Source organism: Puma concolor, chromosome B1, assembly GCF_028749965.1.
Source record: "Puma concolor isolate L17-30 chromosome B1, mPumCon1.1.hap2, whole genome shotgun sequence".
In the NCBI taxonomy this organism is placed as follows: Eukaryota; Metazoa; Chordata; class Mammalia; order Carnivora; family Felidae; genus Puma; species Puma concolor.
The window spans coordinates 94,047,419-94,058,013 of NC_141670.1; positions in this window are offsets into that span (position 1 = coordinate 94,047,419).

A 10,595-nucleotide genomic window follows, 5' to 3' on the forward strand; every position below is an offset into this window, starting at 1 on the left:
TACAGCAATCAGGACAGTGTTACATTGTCATAAAGTAAGACCAATGGCGTAGTACAGCAGAATAAATTATCTAGAATTATAAATACACATAAATAAACACTTGATTTTAGTAAAGTTTACATTTAGGAAAGATCGCTTTTCAATAAATGGTGGTGCCAAGTGGATATTGACGTGGAAGAGAAATTATTCATGACCTTACCAAAAGTTACATACAATAATTAATATCTAATTTTTATAATATCTAAACATTAAAGTTCATCAGTAATTATTAGAGATTTAAATTTGAAAAAAATAAAAAGAACGACATGTTCTGTAAGAACACCATTTTTAGTATAAAATCAACAACTAGATAAATTATTTGAAATACACATAACTTGCAACATTGTTTATATCCAAACTATATGAATATGTTTGAAAATATACAAATTAGTAAGAAAATGAACGATCATCTGGTTGAAAATGGCAAATGAAACTTGAAGATAATTTCACAAAGAAATGTTCAGATAGTCAAGAAAACACAAATAGTTATAGTACCTTATTATTTGTCGAAAACAATACAAAATAATACAGACACTATATACACGTTGGAATGACTAAGAGAAAGATCGTCAATAAGCTGTGTGAGAGACATTCTCAAGCAACGGAACTCTTATACATTGCGTGTGAGTGTGTAAATTTGTACAACCACTTAGAAAAACTATTAGGATCTACTGAAGCTGAATAAAATATTTCCTGATGACCCAGCAATTCCACTCCAGATGACTCTATCCTTATCTTATATGAAACCATATTTTTTAAGTTCATTTATATTGAGACAGAAAAAGAGAGAGAGAGAGCAGGAGCATGTGGGAGAGGGCAGAGAGAGAGATAATGAGAGAGATGATCTCAAGCAGGCAGTATGCTGTCGGTGTGAAGCCCCACATAGGGCTCGAACCCATGAACAATGAGATCATGACCTGAGCTGAAATCAGGAGGCAGGCGCTCAAAGGACTGACCTACTCAGGTACCCCCAAAACATATATATTTTTCAAAAAGACATGTGTAAGAACATTCATTGACGCTTTATTTGTAATAGCAAAAACTTGTAAGCAAAATGAATTGTGGCATATTTATTCAATGAAATAATACATGATGATGAAAATAAATTAATTTCTGTTACACAAAAGAATGGGGATGAATTTTTTATATATAATGCTTAGTTTCTACTAAGTATTAATTTTTACGAACCAATACAAAAATCATATTAGATATTTAGCATCGTTTCATTAGCAAGTATTTTAGTATAAGGAGAATTAATAGTTATATTTTACCAGAGATAGTTTATAGAATATATTGCCTTTGATTGTTGTTTAAATAGACTTGAGAACCATCTGAATTATGGAAAAGTTAAATTATGGATTTAACTGGTAACTACAGTTAATTTATTTGAAGTAACTTTTAAACAGTATTAAATTTTTTTTTTTTTTCAACGTTTATTTATTTTTGGGACAGAGAGAGACAGAGCATGAACGGGGGAGGAGCAGAGAGAGAGGGAGACACAGAATCGGAAACAGGCTCCAGGCTCTGAGCCATCAGCCCAGAGCCCGACGCGGGGCTCGAACTCACGGACCGCGAGATCGTGACCTGGCTGAAGTCGGACGCTTAACCGACTGCGCCACCCAGGCGCCCCTTAAACAGTATTAAAAGAAACTTTCCTTTTTCCTTCTATTGCCTCAGATAATACAGTATAAATGTTATTAAAACAATACAATAAAAATAAAATAAAATGAAGAAAGGTGGGCTTTCCAGGTTTCAATTTCTTACTCTTGGTTTTATAGCAGCAATACAAATATATCAAATGTAAAAAGGAAGAAATAAGAGTATTTGTACCAGAATATTGTCAATCATCTGACCAATAATATTTCCAAGCTCTGAAATGGTTGGTACCATTCATTAATTTTTTTTTTCCACTTCTCTACACTTTGCCTGCACTCACCTTGCTCTAACTCACCTGCAGTAGCTGCTCATATAATCCGAGTACATTCATCTTTTGAACATGATCAGCCTTGTAGAGCTGGGTTACAGCTAACACGACATCAGTGCTGATAGATTGACTGCATTTTACTACTTCACTGGTGTCGGTCATGTGTTGCCTTATGATGTAAAGTCTGGTTCATAGATTACTGATGAGACTACTCAAGAAACTGGATGGATGTCTGTGGCGAGTTCAACTATCAGAGTCATAAAGAGGAGGGACAACACCATTACTCCGAAGACCTGGATGTTGACACATTAGTGAAAATTATCTGTTCATGTATTTTTCTAAAGTTGGAAAACTACTTTATTTCAAAGATGGTATTTACCAAATTGTACCAATACATGTTGTACCTGTTCATTTGCATATATATCCTAGTCCCATGGTACATAGAGAGCAGATATTTGTTTTAGGTATGATATTACTGTTTTGAAGATCAGTCCATTTATAAGAAAGTTTCTTTTAACTTGTACATTTACAAGACACAGATGAGCTGAATTCTTTATCAGTGTGCCTTCTAATAGAATTCCACTATTGCCTATTTCCCACTGAGTTTGAAAAGAATAGTCTTTTGTTATGATAAAATGCTCTTGATTCTGTGTAGAGAAGGATGGTACAATTTTATGGCAATGCAATTTATGTTAACAACATAGATGAGCCTGTAACTGCTCTCCCATTAACATTGTTGTTTTTCTCTGTTCACCATTTTCTAAAAAGTCCACCTTTAAGGTTGGAATATTTCATACTTTTCTCCAAACAAAATGTGTCTTTTTTTATAAAAACTCACTTATGTCAGACGAGCTGTTATTCTGGGTAAGGAGATGGGGAGAAAAAAGTCATTTCTATTTTCCCCAAAGGCATTTTATTCATGAGCAAAGTCTAAATGGCAAAATCTTATTTCTTCTACAAGTTTGCTCATGAGGATAAATGTTACTCCACTTATAAGAAATAGCATATGATAGTGAAAGTGCTGACTAATTTAGTCCAATATAAAAATGTCCAATTGAAAAGTAGGGTTTTCTTTTTCTTAATGTAAATAATTCAGTCACTTATTTAAGATAAATTAACTATAAAACTAAGAAAATAATTTTTCTGTGCCCGTGATATTTATGTATGTAGCATCAAAAACTCAGTCGGACGCTTAACCGACTGAGCCACCCAGGCGCCCCTAAGTGACCTACCTTTTCTTAGAGCATGTACCTTAGATGACTTGTCATTGCAATTTTTTTCTCCGACCTCCTTTGAAATGTATATAAACCTCTTCTTGCTAGGTATAGGGCCCATGGAATGTCTTTCTTAAGGACCTGAGGCCTTCCTTTTGAAATGTAATCATCAAGAAAGGTAGCACCCCGTTTCTTAGTCCCTGTGGGAGGCACTAGCCTAACTTCCCTGGATGCCGGCTACAAAACACAGATAGCATAATCATAGAGAGCAGCCCTTACAAACACAGAAAAAACTCAAAAGTGTTCATCCCATTGATCAATCTCCACCTCGACAGTATGTCCTCCAGTACTTTTCTGCTAGCTTACCTCCATACTTAAAACCCTCCTGGCTTTGTGTCAGTGGAGTTGAGTTAAATCTGCAACAACCTTGAATAGTCTCCCTTGCTTATTTAGTTTTGGCTGGTAAACATTTTCTCTGACTTTAGCTATACAGGAGATTCAGAGAGAAGTAGTACTTTTTTGTTGTTGTTTTGTTTTGTTTTCCTTTCTATAGTAGTGAGGGTTTTTTTTTTGGGGGGGGGTGTTATTTCATTTAATGAATTTAATCTATTCAGTTAGTGAGAGGGATTGTGGTAGATTAACTGCAAAACTTCCCACAATTATTTATCCCTGTATCAGTGTCCTACCCAATGTGTATTTGCAGCTTCAACTCATAAGAAGAAAAGTTTAATTCCATACTCTCTGAGTCTGGGCTTGCTTTGCGACATGCTTTTGCCACTGCGATGTGGTGAAAGTACTTTTGCAAGTTCTGAGAGTAGGCTTCAAGAGACATCCACATTGTTTTGGGATGATGACACTGCCATGGAAAGTAGCCTGAACTAGCTGGTGAAAGATAAGATACCATTTGGAAGAAAGCTCATTTTCTCCACTCTTGACTTCCCAAAGAGTCTACAGCAGCCATTTCGTAAAGTGAGAATAACCAGCTAAGACAAACAGAGCAACCTACGTAATGCGCAGGTGACCATGGATGCCTGGGTGAAAACATTTGAGACCAAATGACGATTTTAAAAATTAGCATTAAATATAATTTTTAACTTGAAATATCTGTCTTAAATTTTGTAAAAATAAGCATGAAATAAATGTGATCTGTTATATGCATGATTTTATCTTTAGAAACTGGTTCCCTTAACTATTATTTTCTATTTAAATATGCTTGTGAGTTTAGATAGAAGTATGGAGAGAATATTTGAGTCCTCCTTGTCAGATTATCATCTAAAATTTTTATGTGTTCTCTTGGCTAGGCAATGTTTACATTTTCTTAAATAAGAAATTAGAAATTAAGTGTGTGTATATGTGTACATGTATGTGTGTCCACACATGCCCATGTGTTTGTAAAATAAGTTGTGGGTCAACTGTGCAAGAGTTAAAATTATGTTTGCATGATTGTGCCTTTCTTACATGTATCCAGCACCTTTATTGTAGTACATACATATGCTATGTGAAGAAAGAAGTATAGATACCTACTTTCCACCCCTGACTCTAGAAATGTTTATTTAGTGCCTAATATGTGTCATGTACAATGTTATTTACTGAGGATACATATGGGGAAGATATGTGTAGGCATTGCCAGTTTTATGGGTGAGATTGGCAATAAGCAAACATGTATGAGCACTTAATGGATGTAATTGTGAGAAATGTTATGTGAAGTACACCATGCTGTAAGATTACAGAAACTTGCAGGTCAAGTGGCATAGGAAATGGGAACTAGAATCAGGATGTATTAGGCAAAGCTATATATATGTCTTGTATATTGCATTATATGATATATCCTATCCTATCATATCATATGCTTAATATATTAATTATATAATATATGTTATATTTATGTTTAATATATACAAACATCTGCTCAAATCTAGAATTATGATTATGATGGTGCCAAGGGAGTATTCCTGGAAAAGACAATGAAATGCTGAAGAATTCTGAGTGGGGAGGGCATTTATTGAACTTAAGGGAAGAATACAATGGGTAGAGAAAAAAGACACAAACCACTGATTTATGCTGGAGAGGTGGGGCAAGCAACATCATGTTGGACTATATATATAATTCAAATGACCAACAGCTTTACCCTTAAGCCACTATTTTTCATGTGGGGAAGTTATATGAGTTTAATATTTGCCAATTATATGATATAAAGATTATAAGGCTTAACTCTTACCTTTAAAGAGCTAACAGTCTCATAAGGGAGATGCACATATTTCTATTGTATTTATCATTAGTGTTTAATGATGAATATATTTATGCACACATATATAATATTTTTGTTTCTTTTTTTTAAATTTTTTTTAACGTTTATTTATTTTTGAGACAGAGACAGACAGAGCATGAACAGGGGAGGGGCAGAGAGAGAGGGAGACACAGAATCGAAAGCAGGCTCCAGGCTCTGAGCCATCAGCCCAGAGTCCGACGTGGGGCTCGAACTCACGCACCGCAAGATCGTGACCTGAGCTGAAGTCAGACCTCAACCGACTGAGCCACCCAGGCGCCCCAAATATTTTTGTTTCTAAATGGAGGTGGACAGCAACAAGTTCACTTTAGAAAATTTACCTTTGATACAGAGATTAATAATCCTATTATCTATATGGATCTGGATGCTAGATCTGATTATTGCTTGCCTGAAAATAAAGATAGTTATCACTAGAAGCAAACGCTGATGTAGAAGTAGCAGCTCATGTTGGCATTTTACACAGAGATTGGTGATGAATTTGTAACTCCGGTGCACTGCCAAATATGTAACTACTCCGGAAAATAATTCAATAAGCAAACTGGCACAGTTGGACATGTCTATTTGTGACTATGCCCGTGAAACTGGGACGATGCTATGAAATCACCAGACACATTTTATTCTCTTCATGGGCACGGAGCTAAACCACATTTTTTCAGCTTTTCTAACATCTAAAGTCATGAGATTGAATTTTGACCAGAGGAACATCGGTATAAGTGATGGTGCCAGGCTACATGGCTAAGACCTGTTGTGAGGTCCTGTGTTCTTGTTTTTTGCTGGCTGAATACAGTGTATCCAGTGGAGAACCGTGAATCTCTATTGGATGCGAAACCCAGCTGGCACGCTTGGATTGTGAAAAGACAGAGAAATAAGCCATTTATTGTGTCATAGCCCTGATATATTAGGGTTTACTTGCTACCACATCATAGCCACGCCTAACCTAACTTTTCTAGGTAGGGCAGGTAGAATGATTTGGTAAAAATGTTATTTTTTGCTTAAGGAACCTATGCCCTAGGGTCATCTGTATCTATGTGCTATTTCTCAGAAGTCTCCTGAGAAATTTACATTCGAACACTCACAGATTCAAGATTTGAGAAGTATTGGGAGGAATGAATAAGTTAAAAAGAATTTGGTGGATTTGAAAACCAATGAGTTATTAGGTGTGAAGTACATATGCTTATGTTTTAGTTTAAATTGCATGCTGCTGGGGCGCCTGGGTGGCTCAGTTGGTTGAGCGCCGGACTTCGGGCTCAGGTCACTATCTCACGGTCCGTGAGTTCAAGCCCCGCGTTGGGCTCCGTGCTGACAGCTCAGAGCTTGGATCCTGCTTCGGATTCTGTGTCTCCCTCTCTTTCTGCCCCTCCCCAGCTCATGCTCTCTCTCTCTCTCTCTCTCTCTCTCTCTCTGTCAAAAATAAATAAACACTAGGGTGCCTGGGTGTCGCAGTCGGTTAAGCGTCCGACTTCAGCCAGGTCACGATCTCGCGGTCCGGGAGTTCGAGCCCCGCGTCGGGCTCTGGGCTGATGGCTCAGAGCCTGGAGCCTGTTTCCGATTCTGTGTCTCCCTCTCTCTCTGCCCCTCCCCCGTTCATGCTCTGTCTCTCTCTGTCCCAAAAATAAATAAACGTTGAAAAAAAAATTAAAAAAAAAAAAATAAACACTAAATTGCATCTGCTATTTTTTACTCTATAGTTAAAATTATGATGTATATTGTCTGCAGTAAGTGTTAATATGAAATCTAAGTTAGCCAAGTGTTTTACCAGCCCACAAAATTGTCTCCTCCAGCAACTTTTCCTCAGGAGAATTGTGAAATGTTCATTAGTTAATTAGGCATTCTAGATGGCTAAGTAACATAATATTTCCTTTGATTGTTCTGCTTTAATTAACTATATTTGGAAAAAAATGTTTTTTATTTAATTTAAAATTCAGAATCATTCTACCTATAAATTAATATTGAAGTAGTACAGGAAGCTGGTATTCAACTGAGTTGGAAACATTTTATGTGCAATGTTCAGTGTAGTAAGAGGATTTATTGAAATATTTAATTAAAACAATAAAAGTATATTGTTTTTACACCTGGCTTCTGGAGTGTATAACAGCTGTCCTTTAACGCCCTTGTATTATAACTGGTGTTACCCTGACTGCTTTTAAACATAAAACATTTATTTTGAATTTATTTATTTTAAATTTAAGAACTGCACTTCATATGAAATAATTAATGATTACTATTAAGAAAATGTTTCATTTATTATTTATTATACACTCATTTTAAAGAAAATGTGTGTGTGTGTGTGTGTGTGTGTGTGTGTGTGTATGTGTTATTTAAGAACGCAAATTAAAACATGGTGAAATCGGGGCGCCTGGGTGGCTCAGTCAGTTGAGCATCTGACATTTGCTCAGGTCATGATCTCACAATTTGTGGATTCGAGCCCTGCATTAGGCTGTGTGCTGACAGCTCAGAGCCTGCAGCCTGTTTCAGATTCTGTTTCTCCCATTCTCTCTGCCCCTCCCCCACCGAGCTCTCTCTCTCTCTCTCTCTCTCTCTCTCTCTCAAAAATAAATAAACGTTAAAAATAAAAAATGAAATAAAATAAAATAAAATAAAATAAAATAAAATAAAATAAAATATGGTGAAATCATTGAGAGAGTTGAGAAGTAATAAAATTTTCTTTTAATCCGTGTATTCTTGGTGTGGTAAAGCATTCAGAGGATGCTGCACCTATGCAATAAAGGAGAATTTGCAGAAAATAAATGTTTTTTTCCTATGTTGAAAAATAAATTATGATAATACAAAGTAACATTGACAAAAAGGCAATAATTATATCTGACCTTGTTTCTACAATGGCTAGAGATTTATAATAAATGCAAATATCTGAATTATAATATAAATAATTGTAATCAGAGTCAACTCAGTGTCAAACGATTAACACATGATGGGGTTCAGCATGTATTTTCAGGTATTTAGAGAAACTGTCAAAGGTAAAAAGTCACACTAATCTCTCCTATTATTTTTAGAACTTTATTAGCCAATACTGTTATTTAATTATTTTCTAGATACACAGCTTGCCTTCTCATCAAGCCAGTATGCCCAGCACATTAGTGTGAGTTACTACATTCCTTTTAAGAACAGCATATTTGTCAAGGGCTTACAGAAACATACAAAGATTCTGCCCTCGGAAGTGGTTTAACAAATCAGAATATTTGGGCTAGAGTAGTATCAACTGAGATGCATTCCCATTACACTTTTAAAGTGAACTGAAAATATCAACATTTAACTAAAGTTAGTTTCAACAACTTCATCTAAGAAGGACCAGCCGCTATAATTACCATCAATGGTCCAGAGGGGATATATAACAAAGCACTGTATCACACATAACATTATATCCTCGTCGAGACAGTAATAATTGTTATGTTACAGCTGTTTAAAATAATGTGCAACATTGTCCCCTGCTTTCGTGTGACTTCACTATTAGTTATAAGAACTACTCTAAACTGCAAAACAAACAAAATTGTATTGGATTTTCAAAGAGGGTTTCTTTTCTCCCTGTTATTTCACCTTAGGTAACTCTTAAAACAATATCACTCTTGAAACCCAGGTAGTTGATTTCTTTTCAATTTATGTTTCTAAAGTTGGGAAGAATAGTAGAAAAGCACTCGTGCTGTTCATTTTCTTTCTTTTTTAATGAATCTGATTTTTTTTAAGGGAAGGTAATAAAATCTCCAAAGTGTCAAATGGAATTTGACAGTGGTTTCTTTCATTTTGCTCATCAATTGGAAAAACCACAATGTCCTAGATTGGAAACATTTTCCCTAAAAACGGGATACAACATAGCAACTGATTTAAATTTTAGATACGTGAAACAGGCAAGGAAACAAAAAGTCCGGAAATTCAAAACTCCTCCTTTAGAATGTAATGGCCTGCCAAGCTGCCATGCAATCAATATGCCAATTGCTGAGTGCAATTGAAGGCAGTTTAAGCTAAAGATAAATAGCACCTTCTAATAATCCTTGTTTTCTAAGGATAATCCATAAGAAACATTTTGTACCTTAGAGCTCATATATTACATAGCATAAAGAAGAATTAACACTCTAAATTAATAATTTAGTGCTTTCTGTCCTAAAATACATAACTGAATTATTATTAAATTTTTGCATTTGAAATGATTTAATTACATCTTATGTGGGGAAGGGTTGTCGGGGTGCCTAGGTGGCTCAGTAGGTTAAGTGTCAGACTTTGGCTCAGGTCATGATCTCACAGCTGTTGAGTTCAAGCCCTTCATCGTTCTGTATTGACAGCTCAGAGCCTGGAGCCTGCTTCAGATTCTGTGTCTCCCTCTCTCTCTGCACCTCCTCCACTCATGCTCTGTCTCTGTCTCTCTGTCTCTCTCTCAAAGATAAATATTAAAAGAAAGAAAGAAAGAAAGAAAGAAAGAAAGAAAGAAAGAAAGAAAGAGGGGAGGGGTTGTCAAACAGTACTTATCATTTGGTCCTATTTAAATTTAACAAAAGAAAGACAGTAGTGTAATTGTAGGGTAAAGATCTATGAGGTTTCAGTTATTTTATTTTTACTTTTTTTTAATGTTTATTTAGTTCTGACACAGAGAGAGACAGAGCATGAGTTGGGGAGGGGCAGAGAGAGAGGGAGACAGAACCCGAAGCAGGCTCCAGGCTCTGAGCTGTCAGCACAGAGCCCAAGGCGGGGCTCGAACTCACAAGCTGTGAAATCATGACCTGAGCTGAAGTCGGTCGCTCAACCGACTGAGCCACCCAGGTGCCCCGATATTTCATTTATGAATAGTGGGCATGTCCATCATGGGAAGGGAGTTTGGTGATATATGGCTATCAATTTCCAATTTTATTTTTATGCTAATTGAAGATAAGCATATGTATTTGTATGTTAATTAACTTATTACAATTAAAGAATGATAGTCCTGAGATAGTCTTACATTATTGTTGGCTTGGTTTGTCCTTATCTTAAAAAATGTTAGAAATACATTTCTAATGCTTATAAAGATATAGATATAGTTAATATTACTGTGGTTACTGTTGTGGTAGGCAGCCTCTAAAATGCCCCCCTCCCCATGATCTCATCTCCTGATATTCACATCCTTGTGTAATTCCTTCTTGAATGTGGG